The following is an 18,172-nucleotide window of genomic DNA, read 5'->3' on the forward strand; positions in this document are numbered from 1 at the left end:
AAGAGTTTTAATATTTAAAATTTTAATTTAAATGTCTTAAATTCGAAAATTTTAAGTGAGATTAAAACCTAATTGTTTTGAAGAGTTTCAAAACTTGCCCTCAAGTTTTGGAATTTAAATTGTTGATTAAAAGTTAATTTTGAAAGTCTAAATTCCAAAATCCTGATTTTGAAAAGTTCAAATTAAACCCTTGTGGTTTTATTAAATTAATTAAGTGTATAATTAAAAGAGATTTAATAAATCCATAATGATTTTGGTTAGTTAAAAGTATAATTTAAACCACCTAGTATTTTAAAAGTGTAAAATACACCCTTATACTATATATAACATTAAAAGTTTAATATTATATATGTATAAATAAAAGGTCAGTCTTACCGTTAGTAGGCCTCACTCACGAAGCTAGTCTATAAGGGGTGTTTAAGGAAATTGCCTATAAAATGGCGATTGAATGGGTATCCACTCTTACCCACCGCACTCTTGACTAGTGGAGGGTCGTTAGCCGAACGGGTAGGATAGGATAGAAACCTTCCATTATAAGTATAATGAAGTACAAAGTAACTAAATGCTTTTTCAAATTCCCAAATCATAGTTACTTTAGGCAAAATGTGAAATTGTATGCTAACCCATGGAATTACACTTCGTACCCTTGTCAAACGTTAGTGGAGCGTGTGTGGTTAACCGGCACACTAATTTGGGGATGACATTGGTAGCGAAGGGTGACTCGATGTTTGTCATAGATCAATGGAGCGTGTGTGGCTAACCGGCACATTGATTAGGTGATAGTAACATTGGGTGCACCACGTGATTCGTATGGTTATTTACACCTTGTTTGTGATCCTCGGCATCCCAGTCACAAATAGTAGGGCATAATCGAGATTAAACATGCCATTGAAAAGTTCAATGAATCTCAAAAGATCTAGGAGTTTCAATTCATTTAAAACTTAAACTTCTTTTTCGTTTTTCATGGTAGAAATTGGTAAATCGTCATTTACCTACCTTCAGATATTCTGCAACTAGATTACGGCATCCCTCTTCTAGGTTGTAGAGTATTGTGTTGGATCCTAGCTTGATGTTTCATTTGGGTGTTGCATCAAGAATTCTAATCAACTTAACTTGAATTTTCTCCCATTTTGTAGATGTCTGAATCTTACAATGGTCTTCCCAAATCCTTTGGAACAAGCTTTCCAAATGAAGATGACATTCCGAGATACGATCAAGGAAATGAGAGTCATGCTTCACTTCCTCCACCTCCTCCAATTATCCTCCCTGACCCACAAGTTCAAAGGCTTGAAAAGTTCAAGCTCACTCAAGCCCTTTTGGCAAGTAAACACGAAGATGGGAAACCTGTGTGTGCGCACGTCTTAGAGATGAAGTCATACATTGATAGGTTAAACATGTTGGGTGTCGAGATTTCAAGTGAGTTGGCTGTTGACTGGGTTCTTCAGTCACTTCCTGAATCATATAGTGAGTTCGTTAGAGAGTACTATATGATGGACCACGACGTGACCCTAATTGATCTCACCTATTTGCTTATAGCTGCTGAATCAGCAATGATTTGGCGTGCTGGTCAAGCAAATTTGTCTAGTGAATCAAACTCCCAAACTTCAATGGACACTGGCAACATTGGAAGTCCAGAAAGAACTAAGTCTGTGATTGTCCGATGTGTTGTGCCAAAGGAGTCTATTTGCTTTTATTGCCAAGAGAAGGGGCATTGGAGACGAAGCTGCCCTAATTACCTGAGAGATCTAAGAGATGGGAGAGTCAAGACGTATGGCTCTGCTTCAGGTAAAATCCATTAACTAACTCTTTTAAGTTCCTATTCTAGATTCTTAATACATGATGTGATAAGATTACATTTTGATGTTTTGTAGGATCGAAGAAAAGAAAGGAAGCTTGAGAAAAGAAGTGAGCTGAATCTGATCATGAAGAAATGGATTTCGATCGCATTACTTGAAGAATGGATTCTTGAGCTGCAACTTGGAGTTAGAATAGATTGTTAACATAGTTTTTCAGTTGAATTGCATTGTAAGGACAAGTTTTTTCCGCAATAAAATAAATTTTGATTTTGTCTTATTTATTTATCCTTACAATGAAATATATGAAAAATTGATGTTCATGTACTTCTATTATTAGCAAAATGGATTTGATTCTTAATTATGGAAATGTCAAAAGTGTACCAAATAGGGAAACTTTCTCATCACCCAAGTTTCAATTGGACAGAAACTTGGAATCATGCAATGTGTATTGTATGATGAATGGAAAACTTTCACACTTGGGAAACTTAGACTAATTCTTTGGCAAAGTGTCAGTTGAAAGACTAGGAGATCAAGTACACTAGGTTGTGCGTTGATCAAGTCCACCACAAGAGTGACAAAGATATTCATCATGATTTACTAAAGTTTAGTAAATGTGATTATACTTATAAGATTAAGTGTAATTCTGAGATTGATTGAAAGAGTTTCAATGAATAGTAGAACGAATAAAGAAGAATCAAGTAGGCAGAAAGATAAAAGTTTCTCTCTTCTAGAAAGAAGGGAGAGTACCTTTTATTGTGTTTTATGATAAGTCTTAAAGATTAAGAACCATGTCTCAATAAATCCTCTAAGTGAGTCTTAGTGCAATTGCATGTCTAAGAAGAGGAATCAAGTATTGTAGAAATGGTTAAATCAAGAAGTCAATCATACTTCGTTCCAATATCAAGTCTTAAAGTCAAGATTGTGACATTGAGTGAAAAGTCTTAAGTAGGTTTATAACACTCATCAAATGCGGAATTTGGAAAAGTTTTCTTATTCTTGCACATTTGAAATTGGTAAATTGTGCTGTCTTGGATAAGACAAAGACCAACTAGGACCAATTGTGTGAAGTGTTTTGTCTTGATAAATGCTTCACTAACTCTTGAATATTTGTTTGTCAAGAAATGTTTCTTGACAAGAGAATCTTATATGTCAATAAGTCAGTGGGAGTTTTAATGTTTTGAAAAATTTCAAGAACAAATCAAATAAACCTTATCGATCATCACTAGCGCACGAGTTGAGGTTTACAACCTATCGTGTTGACATTATTTTGATTCTGTGCCAATCCAATCAAGTTAATTATGCATGTGAGCTCTATGAATTCTCATTTGAATTCATAAAAAGCAAGGACCTTGATCAATGAAAGTACATTGATAAGAAAGGGTGAGCTGATTAACTACTTGGATGACGTGGTGGGCAGCTGTGTTACCATAGGGCAAGAAATCAAGATTAAGAAAGTTCAGTCCATATGAGTTTGGATTTGTCGCAAACCTTGGTTTTGGCAAATTCACATGGATAGGAACTCATACACCATAAAATCTAAGTGTCATAAGATTCCCTCCTTCATGAAAATGACTGTGAGGAAATGCTTTCACTAAGAGAGATTTTAAGAAGATAGCAATTGAGAAAATTGTATTCTCAAATTCGATTATGGTTACGGCATCCCTTTCCACAGTTCGAATTGTGAGATTTGGCAATTAGTTTCAACATTTGGAACTTAGTAACATAAGTTATGAATTGTTTAAACACACATATGAGCTATCTAAGGCAAAGGTGTATAAGGTTAAGAAGCTTAGATAAAGGCTTATCGAAGCATCTGGTATTAGAAATATGAATTTCAGAAATTCAATAGGCATTGTTTTCTGGAAGTTCATTTGTTTTCTGAATACATGTCAAAGCTAGTGGGAGCATAAATGTTATGCTTATATGATAATCATCATGATAATGGGAGCATAAGTCTTATGCTTATGGCGAGTATTGCAAGTTAGCAATATTAATTATAGAAAAACAAAGATTCCATTTGCAAAGTTGCATGGGTTGAAAAGTTGTTTTGCTATAATTAAGGGAGAGAATATTATACTCTGTTTCAAAATCTAAAGCTTAGATTAAGAAATTTTAATATTTTCAGTCAAAGGATACATTGTGTGTTCTTAAAATTCAATTATGATTACGGCATCCCTCTTCATAGTTCGAATTGTGAGAACATGACACATAAAATATTATGGCAAAAGATTGGTAAAGTATCATATCTTTATGTAAGACATTATGCATCGTGTCCCATACGCTTCGGGTATAGGATCGATTGTAAATGCTATAGTATTTTACCATTCTAAAATTTTCCAAATGTCTAGCGCATTAAGAGGGAAAAAGGAATAGAATTGGTTTTGACTGAAAGAATTTAACAACTATCAAAGGACGATCCAAAGTTCGCTGAGGATTGATCGCTTGTAAGTAGTTGGAAGTATGGTATTGGATGGACCATATCGACATTATTATGAATAGATAAGATTCTATTAAGAATGAGTTGTCATATGGCAAATGTGGAAATGTTTCCATATTGGGAGTTGGATATTGAGAGTCTATGCCTAGATTAGAAACTTTTATGCAAGAAGGATGTTCAAAGGAATGTACTTTGAATGTGAGACTTCACATCTATGGAATTGTCTTGTAACAATTTCTAAGAAAGTACTTTGTAATTTCATTAGCTACGTCTTGGTGACTTTTGTGCTATGATTTTGCAAAGGGATCGTTGCATAAAATGTTAGAATCTAGCATATTCTAGTAGTGGCAAGAACTTTGTGTTCTTACACTAATAATTAGGATTAAGGAATTGTGAAATGAGCATCATTGGAAAAGTTTTCAGGTGATCTATTTCACAAAGCATGGACCATAGGAAACAAAGTGTGCATGTTTAGAGCATGGGACAATTGTTGGTATAATTCAAGTAATGAGTTGATTATCCGAAACATTAAATGATAAATAATGAGTAATCAGTATGGTGGATAAATAGAAGGGTTTTATTTACTCTCACAAGTTTGGGGCCATATAGGATTAAGTATTGTTGTCATGTTTCACTTTGCATGTTTTGACTTCCAGAATAACTAGGTTATTCAAACATCCACAGTCGGTTATACGTTGGGAGTAGGTATGAAGAAAGACTGTCATGAATGTGTCTGTAGATTGTCTGAAGTGTTTAGACATGGCACAAGTTTGCTGCAGAGTTCATGAGTGCTTTGATAAGATTAGAGTATTGGATTAAACCCACGCTCACTTGGATCACTTCATGGTTTTATCACGAGTGATTAGTGAGACGATAATATTGTATATTCTTGAAACCGAGACGTGTGAGTTGTTATTTGTTGGTCAGTTACACATTGATAATAAGTAAACGCACCAGTAACTTGGTGTTATAAAACTTATTGTTGTGTGTGATTCGATCAGTAAATGCAAGCGAGCATTTGAGTCGAAGTTTATCCATTCCTTTTACCCAAAGTGGGATAAAAGCGATATATGTGGGCCTCTCGATGATTTAGTGATGACACCTAAGCGCTTGGCCAAGCCGGGACTAAGTTGATGTGTTCAATTGTAGTCTGTTGTCAGTCATCATAAATCGGAAGTCGGGAAACAGTATAGAGAGAATGATTGAAATTCATGTCTTATGTCTATACGATATCTTGAGAATGGAGGAATATATAATCCCTTATCTAGAGGACGCGCTATCTAATAAGATCAAAGTTGACAGCGGCTTTTGAAAGCTACGATTGCTGATCAGGTTCTGAAGTCATACGGAAAATAGTTATTAGACTTATCCAAGTGGGAGACTGTTGGATTAGTGTCTAAGTCCATAACTATTTTGGTATGTACTTGACCCGATTATGAGCATGGTCCTTTTGGGTTGCCTTCACCATAGCAATATGTAGGATGATTTAAGGAGAGAAAGGTTTAAATATGATTTATTAATACATTATGAGAATAATATATTAAAGGAGAAATCATATTGTTTAATTAATATTAGTCAATAATTAATTAAGAATTAATTTTGTGACTAAAAGAGATTAATTAAATATAGGGAACTGGACTACAATTATTGGATAATTGAGTTATTGGGCTAAGGAATGCTAAAGGAATAAGGGGTGAACGAAATTATGATGGAAGCCCATCATATTTTCGTCCATAGCCTTGTCCAAAAGGTTCCATGGGCTGCTTAGAGTTTAAGCTGTCCATTAGGGTTTTGACTGAAACCCTAGCAGCCCACACAAGTATATAAAGGACCCCTTAGGCCCCAAAAACGTGGACAACCTATTCTCTAGGGTTTCTAGTCGTTTTGGTGCCTCTTTTTCTTCTCCTCTTCATCCAAGTTGCATATGGTGTTTGTGACTCCATTAGAGGTACTACACTTGTGGTACTTGCTTTCAAGAGCTAAGGAAATTCAAGGAACTAGTTGTTATTGCTATATAACAACAAAAGGTATGCATTCTAGCTTTATATATGAATTTCGAAAATTATAGTAGCATGCCAGGTTTCTTTTTGTGTTCATAAAGTTGTATAACTAATAGTGAAAACATAGATCCAATACTAGGGTTGCATGCACACATAGGATTGTTTGTATAAAACCCATCAGTATAGACATATTATATTTCTACTCCGCCTTACTTCCGAATCCGACTCTGGGTGTTATCACTTCATGATGGATGACTGGAATCTCGGAAGTTTAGGCGAATTTCTCACCGATGTCCCTAAAAGATATAGACACTTGGTGATTTCAATAGTCTAGACCCAGTTCATTTATTTCCGAACTAGAAATCTTCTCAATGAACCTCTTCGGGGTCAGAATCAACTCTTCTGCCGAGTACCGAAGTGGGTAGGGTTTCGTGCGAGAATGAAAATGTCTAAAGAATCCTAAGAGATTATTAATATTTCACTGAGTGATCCATATCGAGTCCTGCTACGATTACACAGAGTATACAAATCATATATAACTTAGATCCGATAGGCCTTCGAATATGTGATACTATTCTAGATCAACATTATTATGAATAGATAAGATTCTATTAAGAATAAGTTATCATATGGTAAGTATGGAAAGGTTTCCATGTTGGGAGTTAGATATTGAGAATCTATGTCTAGATTAGAAACTTTATGCAAAAGGATGTTCAAAGGAATGTACTTTGAGTGAGAGACATCATATCTAAAGAATTGTATTGTAACAATCTACAATAAAGGACTTTGTAATTTCATTGGCAATAGTCATTGTGAATTTAGTGCAGTGACATTACGAAAGGATCATTGCATAAAATATTAGAATCTAACATATTCTATAAGTGGCAAGAATTTGATATTCTTTCACTTATGAAAAAGGATTTGGAGTTGTGAAATGAGTATGATTAGAAATGTGTTCATTTGATCTATTTCACAAAGTAAGAACCATAGGTAAACATTGTGTGCATGCTGAGAGCATGGTACAAGTGTTATAATTCAAGTAAGAAGTTGATTACCCGAAACGACAAATAATGAGTAATTGATATGGTGATAAATAAAAGGTGTTTTATTTATACTCAAGGGTTTGGGGCCATATGGGATTAGTATTATCCTTGTGTTTCACTTTGCATGTTTTGACTTCCTGAATAATTTAATTGGTTAAGAATAGTCAAATTATTCGAACGGGCCACAATCGTTCATATGTTGGAAGTAGGTATGAATGAAGACTGTCATGAATTGGTGTGTGAATGTCTAAAAGAGTATTAGACATAAGCAAATGTTTGCTGCAACGTTCATGAGTGCTTATGAATATCATTTGAGTATTGGATTAAACCCACACTCACTTGGATCACTTCATGGATTTTATCACGAGTGATTGGTGAGACGATAACATCTTATATTCTTGAAACCGAGATGTGTGAGTTGTATCTTTCAAATCCGTTGCACATTGATGATATGTAAAAGCACTAGTAACTTGGCGTTATAAAACATATTGTTGTGTGTGATTCGGTGAGTGAGTGCAAGCGAGCATTGAGTCAAAGTTTATCCGTTCCTTTTATTCTAAGTAGGATAAAAGCGATATCTTTGGGCCCCTCGATGGTTTAGTGATGACAAACGTAAATGCTCGACCGTGCTAGGGCTAATTTGATTTGTTCAATTAGTCAGTCGTCATAAATCGGAAATCGAGAAATAGTACAAAAAGAATGATTTGAAATCATATCTTAGACGATATCTAGAATGGAGGAATATATGATCCCTTATCTAAAGGACACGTGTATCTGATAGGATCAGAGTTGACAATGGATTTGGAAAGCTACGATTGCAGATCAGGATCTGAAGTCATACGCAGAATAGTTATTAGACTTATCCAAGTGGGAGACTGTTGGATTAGTGTCTAAGTCCATAACTATTTTGGTATGTACTTGACCCGATGGTGCATGGTCCTTTTAGGTTGCCTTCACCAAAGCAAATTGATGGGATGAATTATGGAGAGAAAGGATTAAATATGATTTATTATGGGAATAATATATTAAAGGAGAAATCATATTGTTTAATTAATATTAGTCAAGAATTAATAAGAATTGATTTGTGACTAAAAGAGATTAATTAAACTTAAGGGACTGGAATTGTAATTATAAGATAATTGCAATTGGGCTATGGATTGCCTTATTATATAAGGTTGGACGAATTCTACCGGGAAACCCATAAGAAATCGTCCAAGGGGCTTAAATAAAGGAGTCCATAGGCTGCTTAGGGCTTAAGCAGTCAGATTAGGGTTTCCTAGTTTTAATCCCTAATAGCCTACATTTATATATAGGATCCTTAAGCCCTAAAAACGTGGACAAGCTTTCTTCTAGGGTTTTGGACGGTTTTGGGTAGCCTCTTTCTCTTCTCTTCTTCATCCTCTTGCTCTTGGTGTTTGTGAACCATTAGAGGAGTGACATTTGTGACTCTAAGCTTTCTAAAGTCATTACAAGAAGGAATTGTGATTGTTATTGCTACATAACAATCAAGGTAATATCTTAAACATATTATTATGTTAATATCGATTATCATGATCTAGAATTAGGGTTTATAGTCTTGGATGAATTGCATGTACAATAGAGAAACCTAGATCCAAGCATTAGGGTTTGTATGAGCACATAGGATGTTCTTATGACTAAAACCCATCAATAATATGTAAACACATCAATAAATTGATGTTAGAAAACATATTGTTGTGTGTGATTTGATGAGTAAATAGTACAAGCATATGAGTCAAAGTTTATCCGTTCCTTTTACCCTAAGAGGTATAAAAGCGATATCTGTGGGCCCCACTATGATTTAGTGAGGACACCAGAAGCGCTTGACCAAGCTTGGACTAAGTTGATGTGTTCAATTATATTCAGTCATCATAAATCGGAAATCGGGAAACAACACATGGACAAAGAGAATGATTATAAATCCATGTCTCATGTCCAAACGATATATTGTAGAATGGAGGAATAGTTGACCCTTATTTAAAGGACACGTTACTAAGAAGATCAGAGTTCGACATCGACTTTTGAGAGCTATGATTGCTAATTGGGTTTTGAAGTTACATTGGAAGTTATAGTTATTAGACTTATCCAAGTGGGAGACTATTGGATTAGGTGTCTAAGCCCATAACTATAACTGGTATGTACTTGACCCGATAATAGCAAGGTCCTTTTGGGTTGCCTTCACCGGAGCAATTTGATTAGATGGATATTTGAGAAAGAGGTTATTTGTGATTTATTAACATATTATAAGAATAATGTATTAATTCAGAAATCATATTATTTAATTAGTATTGATCAATAATTAATTTGGAATTAATTTATTTATCAAAAGAGACTGATTAAATTTACAAGGACTGATTAAGTAAATCAGTAATATATATAGTTTGGGATAATGATCCATGTTGATTATGGGATGGGCTAAATCTATGTGAGACTTCATGAAGAGTTAGTCCAAAGGGCATATCATATGGATCATTGGAATACCTAAAGGTTTAGGTAAATTAGGGTTTACAATTTGAGACCCTAGGAATTCCACACTATACATGTAACCCCTAACCCCCCTAAGATTGGCCAAGGAGTTCCAAGAAGAAACCCTAGCCGTTTTTGGGTTCCTCCTAGCCTCTCTCTCATATTCCTCCATTGCTTTTGGTGTTTGTGACTTATTTGAGGTATCATACTTGAGGTACTATGCTATTAAAAGGCCAAGAATTACAAGCTACAACAAAGAGGTATTCATCTAACTAGTTTTATGTTGTATATCTCCAATTGCATGCTAGATAGGGTATATGCTTTGGATAAATGAAATTGCATGTTTAACTTAAGAAAACTTAGATCCAAAGCATTAGGGTTGCATATGCACCATAGGATTGTTATAGTGCTCAACACCTAACAGTTACCTTATCTAGACCAGACATTAGCTATGCAATCAACAACGTCTGCCAGTTCATGCACGCTCCAAGAGAAAATCATTGGCTGGCTATCAAAAGAACCCTGTAGTATATGCAAGGAACAACATATTATGGGATTATTATTCGACACGCCTCTAATTCCACATTACATGCCTACACTGATGCACACTCTCCCTTTTTGAATGCTTATTCCAATGTTGATTGGGCTGGTTGTCCGGATGACCGTTGATCCATTAAGTGATATGTTATCTATCTTGGTTCTAACCTTGTCTCATGGTTCGCAAAGAAACAAAAAATTGTATCTCATTCATCAATAAAATTTGGATACAAAGCTCTAGCAGATACGGTAGCTGAGGTAACTTGGATGGAAGCTCTTCTTCGTGAACTACAAGTTCCTAATTTATGGTGTGATAATCTAAGAGCTACCTATTTATCAGCCAATATAGTCTTCCATGCTCGTATTAAACATGTGGAAGTGGACTTTCATTTTCTTAGAGAAAAGGTTGGAGAAAGGAAGCTCTCGGTTCAATAAATCTCCACTGGTGATCAAATATTTGATGTCTTCACCAAGCCATAATTCTCTTAGCGTTTTGAATGCCTTTGGTCAAAGCTGCAGGTCACTTCCCGCCCTTAGATTGCGGGGGAATATTAGATAGATATTATATTCTTAGAGGATGTAATGTGTAATTATGTAAACTATATATACCTATGGCACCTGTCATTATCAATACCATATATCACAATATAATACCAATTTTAAATGTTAGTAGCTTTACTCACTAGTTGTGCATAATTCGAGAAGAACATTTTATATATGGATCATTGATCCACTTTATGTCAAATATGACCATTGTTGTGTGTCTATGTGTTTGTTTCATATGATTATATGCTCATTGCCATGCTTAGGGTTTAAATTGATTATTTGACTCCATTTTAATGATTATGATGTTTATGATATGTTAGCATAAATTTGGTTCAAAATATAACTAGCTGACTATGTTTTGTTGACTTGTTGCTGAATTTGGTGAATATTATAATATTGGTTGATTCGGTGATATTGCAAGCATAATAAGATGAATTATTGAATTGTGCAGGTGGATGTGTAATGGGTTTTTTAGTGAGTAAAACTTTTTCTAAAACCTTATCTGGATACTTAGTGGTTCCTAATAGGTTGGAAAGAGGACCTATAGGAAAGAGTTTAAGCCATTGTGTTGTAAGTCGCATGTTCAATCTAGAAGATCTTGCAACACATGGTATATGCACAATGTAACCGTAATATTTATATATTGGGGTGGTGTGGTCCTATGGTAGAGGACTAGTACAAACATCATGTTGGATTAGGAGGTGTTATGGTTGTACAATATCATTGGTACTAATCCTAAACGACACCGCATAATACTTGTGTTTCACATAGTCGGAGTAGTGGAAGGGGTATTTGGGGTCGATGTTTCGGGTACAAGTCATGATCTATTTAGAGGATTCGATAATGCGGAAACACAAGTAGTGAATTCGTTAGATCCCTTGGGGTAAGATTGTAACGCCCGTAGATGCGGGCGAGACAATTTAGAGATAATAAGCGGTAAAAATGACTTTTTGATAGAAAATTATTTAGGACAAATAATCTTAACAAAAATTATAGTATATGTGAAAAGGATTATGTACATATAAAGAATGCTAAAATCCGACTTCGAGTGAAGAAGTTATGCTTCCTCGAAGTTTTGCAATTAAACTGGCACGACTCTACGTATCATAAAAAGTGAATTTTGATAAATTACTTTTTATCCTTAGTAATCTAAACAAAAGTCATAATATTTCTTAAACCAAAAGCATGCATATAGAGAACATCTAAATCTGACTTCAGTAGAGGAAGTTATGATTTTTTGAAGTTTCAGCTCAGCAGTGCGGGCAAAAAATCGAATTTTAAATCGGTCGATTTTTAGCCGAAATAATCTAAATGAGAATTGAACATCTCATTAATAGGAGTTCAAAGATAAAAAGACATTCGAAAATGGAATATTTATTTAGAAGTTAAGAATTTTACACGGTTATTAACATTGTAATCTTCTCAGACTATTAAATTTAAGATGGGTCAAGAATAGCCGATGTAGTCAAATGAAAAGTTGTAGTACCCGGAAATACCTATGCGTGGATATAAAGAACATAAAAAATGAAGCTCGTACGAGAAAGTTATGATTTTTTGAAGATCTGTAATTTTATTTGTGTCCGGTGCCATGTGTTAGGACCAAAGGCGAAGCCTTGGTGCCTACACATGCTCACGATGTGAGAGGCCCCTGGACAACCTATAAATAGAGCCATATTTCACTCATTTCTTCATATATTTCCATTCTATTCTCTCCCAAACCCCCAAGGTTCTAAGGCCTTTCTCTAGCACTTCCTAAGTGTTAGTAGGAAGCTCTGGAGTGCCAGAAAGCCCCTAGAAATAGAGAATTTGGTTTAGCAGTTCTCACCACACAGAGTCTGATTTCTCACTAAACCACCTAGAAGTTGAGTTATGATTGTCGTGCTTTAAGTATAACTTATGTTTAAGCTCATTATCGTTATTATGAACCTATAAACAAGATTTATCAGTGATTCCAAGTTGTTATACTGATTGATCTACTTACAGGGATGATGACAAGGCTAGATTTAGTGAGGTGTTTAAAGTGAGCTTTCCAAACAGTATACTCTATATACCAAAGGGACCTTACCTCTGATATGATCTTACCTGGTTGTCCTTATCATCTATAGACCAATATACTTTGAATTAATGATGAATCTAGACTAACATTAGACTAAGACTTAGTGATAATGATGTTAGGTTATGTCAAAGGAAAAGACAATTGCTAGAAGCGAAGCACTATCCGAGTTTCGAGTCATCACTTTAACAGGTAAGTGCATAGTTATTTTCATCTTACACATAAATATGAATTATCTAATTAAATAACTGTTATATGTGCTTACGTGCAAAGATTATATGTGTTAGATGAAAATTTATAAAGATAAGTTTATATGATTTATTTTGTATATGTATTTTTATAAATATCATACATTGGGTGAAACGACCCAAAAATACGACCCAAAAACTTTTGTTTTTAATATAATCAAAACTGTCATCAGAGTATCATATAATAAAACCAGGCGTGATGTATTCCAAAACATGATAAAACACTGTGCGGAAAGCTGTATCATACTACATCAAATCAAACAACTAAATCAATCCCCGGCTAAAGCTGAGGCGGTAGTGTGTGTGATGCCGTCATCCCGAGCTCTTCCCTTTGCTTGCGGAAGTACCTGAAACCAAAACTGAAACTATAAGCACGAAGCTTAGTGAGCTCCCCCAAACGACCACATACCATACAATAACATATAAACACATATTGGGCCTTGCCCACTGCATCGGGCCGAAGCCCGGAAACTGCATCGGACCGAAGTCCGGAACTGACTGGGACCTTGTCCCCTGCATCGGACCGAAGTCTGGAACTACTGCATCGGACCGAAGTCCGGAACTGACTGCATCGGACCGAAGTCCGTAACTGACTGGGACCTTGTCCCCTGCATCGGACCGAAGTCCGGAACTAACTGCATCGGACCGAAGTCCGGAACTGACTGGGACCTTGTCCCCTGCATCGGACCGAAGTCCGGAACTAACTGCATCGGACCGAAGTCCGGAACTGTCTGACTGAACATGGCATGGCATAACACATCAACTAGCATAACACATATACGACATGCTACATCGGGCCGTGGCCCGGAACACATAATACTTAACACATAAAACATAGCACACAACCCTGTTCGAACCACGAAGGCATCGAACATACTAGCTGCTGCATCGGACCTAAATCCGGAAACTACTGCTAACTGAACGGGCCGACATTGTGGCCTTAGACCCGTTCCTACTGGAAGGAAACTCACCTCGTAAGCTGGCTGCTGAGTGTGTGGCTCAGAAAGCTAACGGCGGCTGCTCCTGAATCTCCTCGGCTACAAGTCCATAAACACACTCAATCAAATACTAAACACTGCACTTGGGGTAAAATGACTCTTTTACCCTTGGTCAAAGTCATCTCTCTCTTGGGTTGACTCGCCGAGTTGGCCACCCAACTCGCCGAGTCCTACTCTCACTTTTCACTTCTGCTCACTGCTACTCGTCGAGTCTGGCATCGACTCGACGAGTACCCACTTGATTCTAGAATTCAGACAATCTTCATCCGACTCGCCGAGTCGGATGAATAGACTCGACGAGTTGTTCTTGATCCCAAGAAGATTGCCTTGGACTCGCCGAGTTGTATGAACAAACTCGTCGAGTCCCTCCATCACTGAGTCCACTCTCAACTCGCTGAGTCCACTCTCTAACTCACCTCGTACACTCGACACTGATAAAACTGAAGGACTCGGGACTCGCGACCCGACTCGTCGAGTCGTTCTTCCGACTCGCCGAGTCGCCGCCATGCAACTGATTTCTACTTGATTTTGTTTGAATCCAATGCATACAATTGATAGATCTGAGTCCAATAAGCTGTTTTACCACGTAAAGTTTCCAACTTTACGTGCACAACCTCATGAATAAGGGAAATAAGGCTAAAAGATGCATAAAATGGGTAGATCTATGGTTATCATGCAATATAACTCCAAAAAGACAGTAGATCTGGGCTCTACAACACCCCAACATTCAGATCCATGGATATTCCGACTTAATAAGACATTCATGCAAGTGTAAGGCTTGGAACAAGCATCAACTAGCTCTTAGGAGAGCTCTAATGGAAGTTTAAAGCATATAATAAGATGGAACTCCGAAAATACCTCTATTAGCTCTGATTTGGCCTTGGATCTTTGCACTCCAGCCCTTCTCCTTGCTTCTTCCTTCTTCTCCTTCTTCACACCTTCACAAAGAGGGCACCAAACACAAATAAGCTCTTCAATAGAGGTTTGGGGCTCTAACACTGTGTTCTCAGGGTGAGGGAGGCGAGAATGGGGGCTATAAGGTGGTATAAATAGTGGGCAACCCGGGAAATTTAGGGTTTCACCCAGACAGGTGGACTCGCCGAGTCCATATTATGGACTCGTCGAGTCGCCGGCTCACGCGTGCCCTCAGACGCGACCCGACTCGGCGAGTCAGGCTAGAACTCGCCGAGTCCCTCTAGGAAAACTCACTATAATTACCAATACATCAACATACCGGGAACGGGTCGTTACATTGGGCAAGAAAGGGCAATGAAAGATGTCATATTATGATGAAAGATAGGATGCCATAATATGAAAAAAGAAGTAGAAAATGATAGAATGCCATGACTTTTGAATTGTTATTTTACTAACATAGTCACTTAGAAAAGTATAGGTGACAACTACCAGACTAATTGATGATAGTCTTGTAAACACCGACAACTATGAACTTAGTGCCTATTAGATATACACTGGCAGCTTTGGACTTAGTGCTTATTAGATTTACACTGACAGCTATGGACTTAGTGCTTATTAGATATATAATGGCAGCTATGGACTTACTGCCTATTAGATAAATATTGGCAGCTATGGACTTAATGCCTAATAGATAACATTGGCAGCTATGGATTTAGTGTATATTAGATAAACCCTAGCAACGATGGACTTCGTGCCTATTCCTTAGAACAAATCCTTAGGAATAAATATACAAGAAAAACTACTGACAAGTACCATGGAGGAATCCCTGAACTAGTACTGTCAGCATAGATGATCCTTAACGTAGATCCTTAAGAATAAAGAAGATAATGGGGATGGGAAATTGAGTTAATTGTTTGATGATTAATCATATAAATTATATTATTATGGGTTGAAAACCCTATGTACTCACCAGGTTTCCCAACCTGACCCACCCAATTTATTATATCACAGATAGCGATATAAAAAGTACATTCTATTAAGAGATTAAAGGAGACATAGATCATTAATATAAATTAATGTAAGATCTGTTTATACTTATGTTTTATATCAGTCATGACATCCCAAGTTTTGAAAAGATATCAATATCGAATGTTTCTATGGAATTGTTTAATGTTAATATTATCTCACATTGAGATAATATTTTTGGGACCAATTCCGCAACAAAAGAAATACTTTGTTTTAAAATAAACATAAATAAAAAATTTAAAATGAATGTGAAATTGAGGATGTCACAAGAATGTAGTGAGAAACTAATGCCTTTACATATTAACAAAGGCATCACTAAACAGTAAAGGCATTGCATATCGACACAAGCATCACATACTAACACAACATCATATATCTACAAAGGCATCACTGAATGAGATCACCTAAATTAAGATCCTTTACAAAAAAGCCAAAAGGGTCAAAAGTGATTGACACGAAGTTGTTAATAGTAAATTTATGTACTGAAATTAAAATTTTAATAGTATGAGGAGAAATAAGCACATAGTTTAAAGCAAGATAATTTTTTTTTTGGAGAGGAAGATATGTGTGACCAATGTGAGTAACATAAATTAATGCATCATTTCCAACATTTTTGGCTTTAGAAGTACATGGTGTAAGGGAAGAGAAATTACATTGGTTACATGACATGTGATAACTAACACTCATGTCCATATAAAATTGGTTGTTCATTGAAGGTTGAATAGACATCACTTGGAACACCGATACAAGATCCGTTGGCTGATGTCGTAGTTGGTAATTCATGTGATGACCGGCAAATTTTTTTTGATAAAGTTTGAGAAGTGTAATTCGTTCAACATGGGTTTCTATTGGATGCATTGGGTTGTGAAAAAATTCCATGTTGAGCTGGCAATGTGTAAGATGGTGCCAAATATAGAGCCGATTCGGTATTATTTGAAGCTTCCAAGGTGACTTCACTACTTTCTTCATGTAATAATAACATATTCTTTGCTACTAAAAATATGGGGAAAGGCTTCTCATTCGTAATAATATCAATGATGCTATGATAAGATGGATGAAGTTGTCTTAAAATTTGCATTACAAGCTCGATTTTTGTGATGGTGGAATCGACATCATGAAGTAGAATAGCTAGATTTTCTAGAGCATGACAAAACTTAGTAATGGAGGAAACACCCTTCTTTGTGTTGCGAAATTTGTCTTGGAGTTGGAGCATGTGATACATCTTAATATTAAAAAAGGATTCATTAAGTTTGTCCCATAAATCCTTAGTTGTGGAATCATCACTAGAAATAATTTAAAGGACGTTCGAATCAACAGTCGAGTAAAACCATGATTTAACCCGTGATTCAATGGAGTCCCGATTTTCGTCTTCATCATCATTAGGTTTTGACTTCCCAGTAATATGTTCACTCACTTTCGCACCTTTGTAGATATCCATGAAAATACGATGCCAAAGCTTGTATTTTGATCCATCAACCTTGAGTTTGAAGCTAAATTGGTTTTAGACGTTTGTAACAACATAGACAAGTTGGCTCGCAGTCAGTATGGTGGTAGAGCAACTTGTAGGTACATAAATGATTCCAAAAATGTAGAGAAAAATAAATGAAATAAAAGGAACGTACTAAAAATAAGAAAACTACCTTAGTTAAAGGAATTGTAATTGAATTTGATGTAACAAATTGCATCTCTAAAACAACAGCAAATGTGAAGGAGACACAAGACGGATGAGCAAATCAATTATCAACTACTGTGGAGAATCTTCGACTGAAAATAAAGAATAGATGCAGAGAATCATGAGAGTGGCAATGATCCAAAGTAGAGTTCGAATGGCAACATCAATTGGATAAGACCAAAGTAGAGTTCGAATGGCAACATCAAACAAATTTTTATTTTTAAGTTTCCCAAAACATAGTTTTAGCACCAACCCATGTCAAATACAATTTTCAAATATATAACATCATACAACAAAGTCAAAATGTCCTAGAATCCACATTAACAGACGAGTGTGTACAATCATGCCGGCGCCTTTCCGCGATCCTGAGATGTACCTGAAACATATTTAAATCAACATTGTAAGAACGAAGATTAG

Source organism: Lactuca saligna, chromosome 8 (genome assembly GCF_052625555.1).
Source record: "Lactuca saligna cultivar CGN05327 chromosome 8, ASM5262555v1, whole genome shotgun sequence".
NCBI lineage: Eukaryota > Viridiplantae > Streptophyta > Magnoliopsida > Asterales > Asteraceae > Lactuca > Lactuca saligna.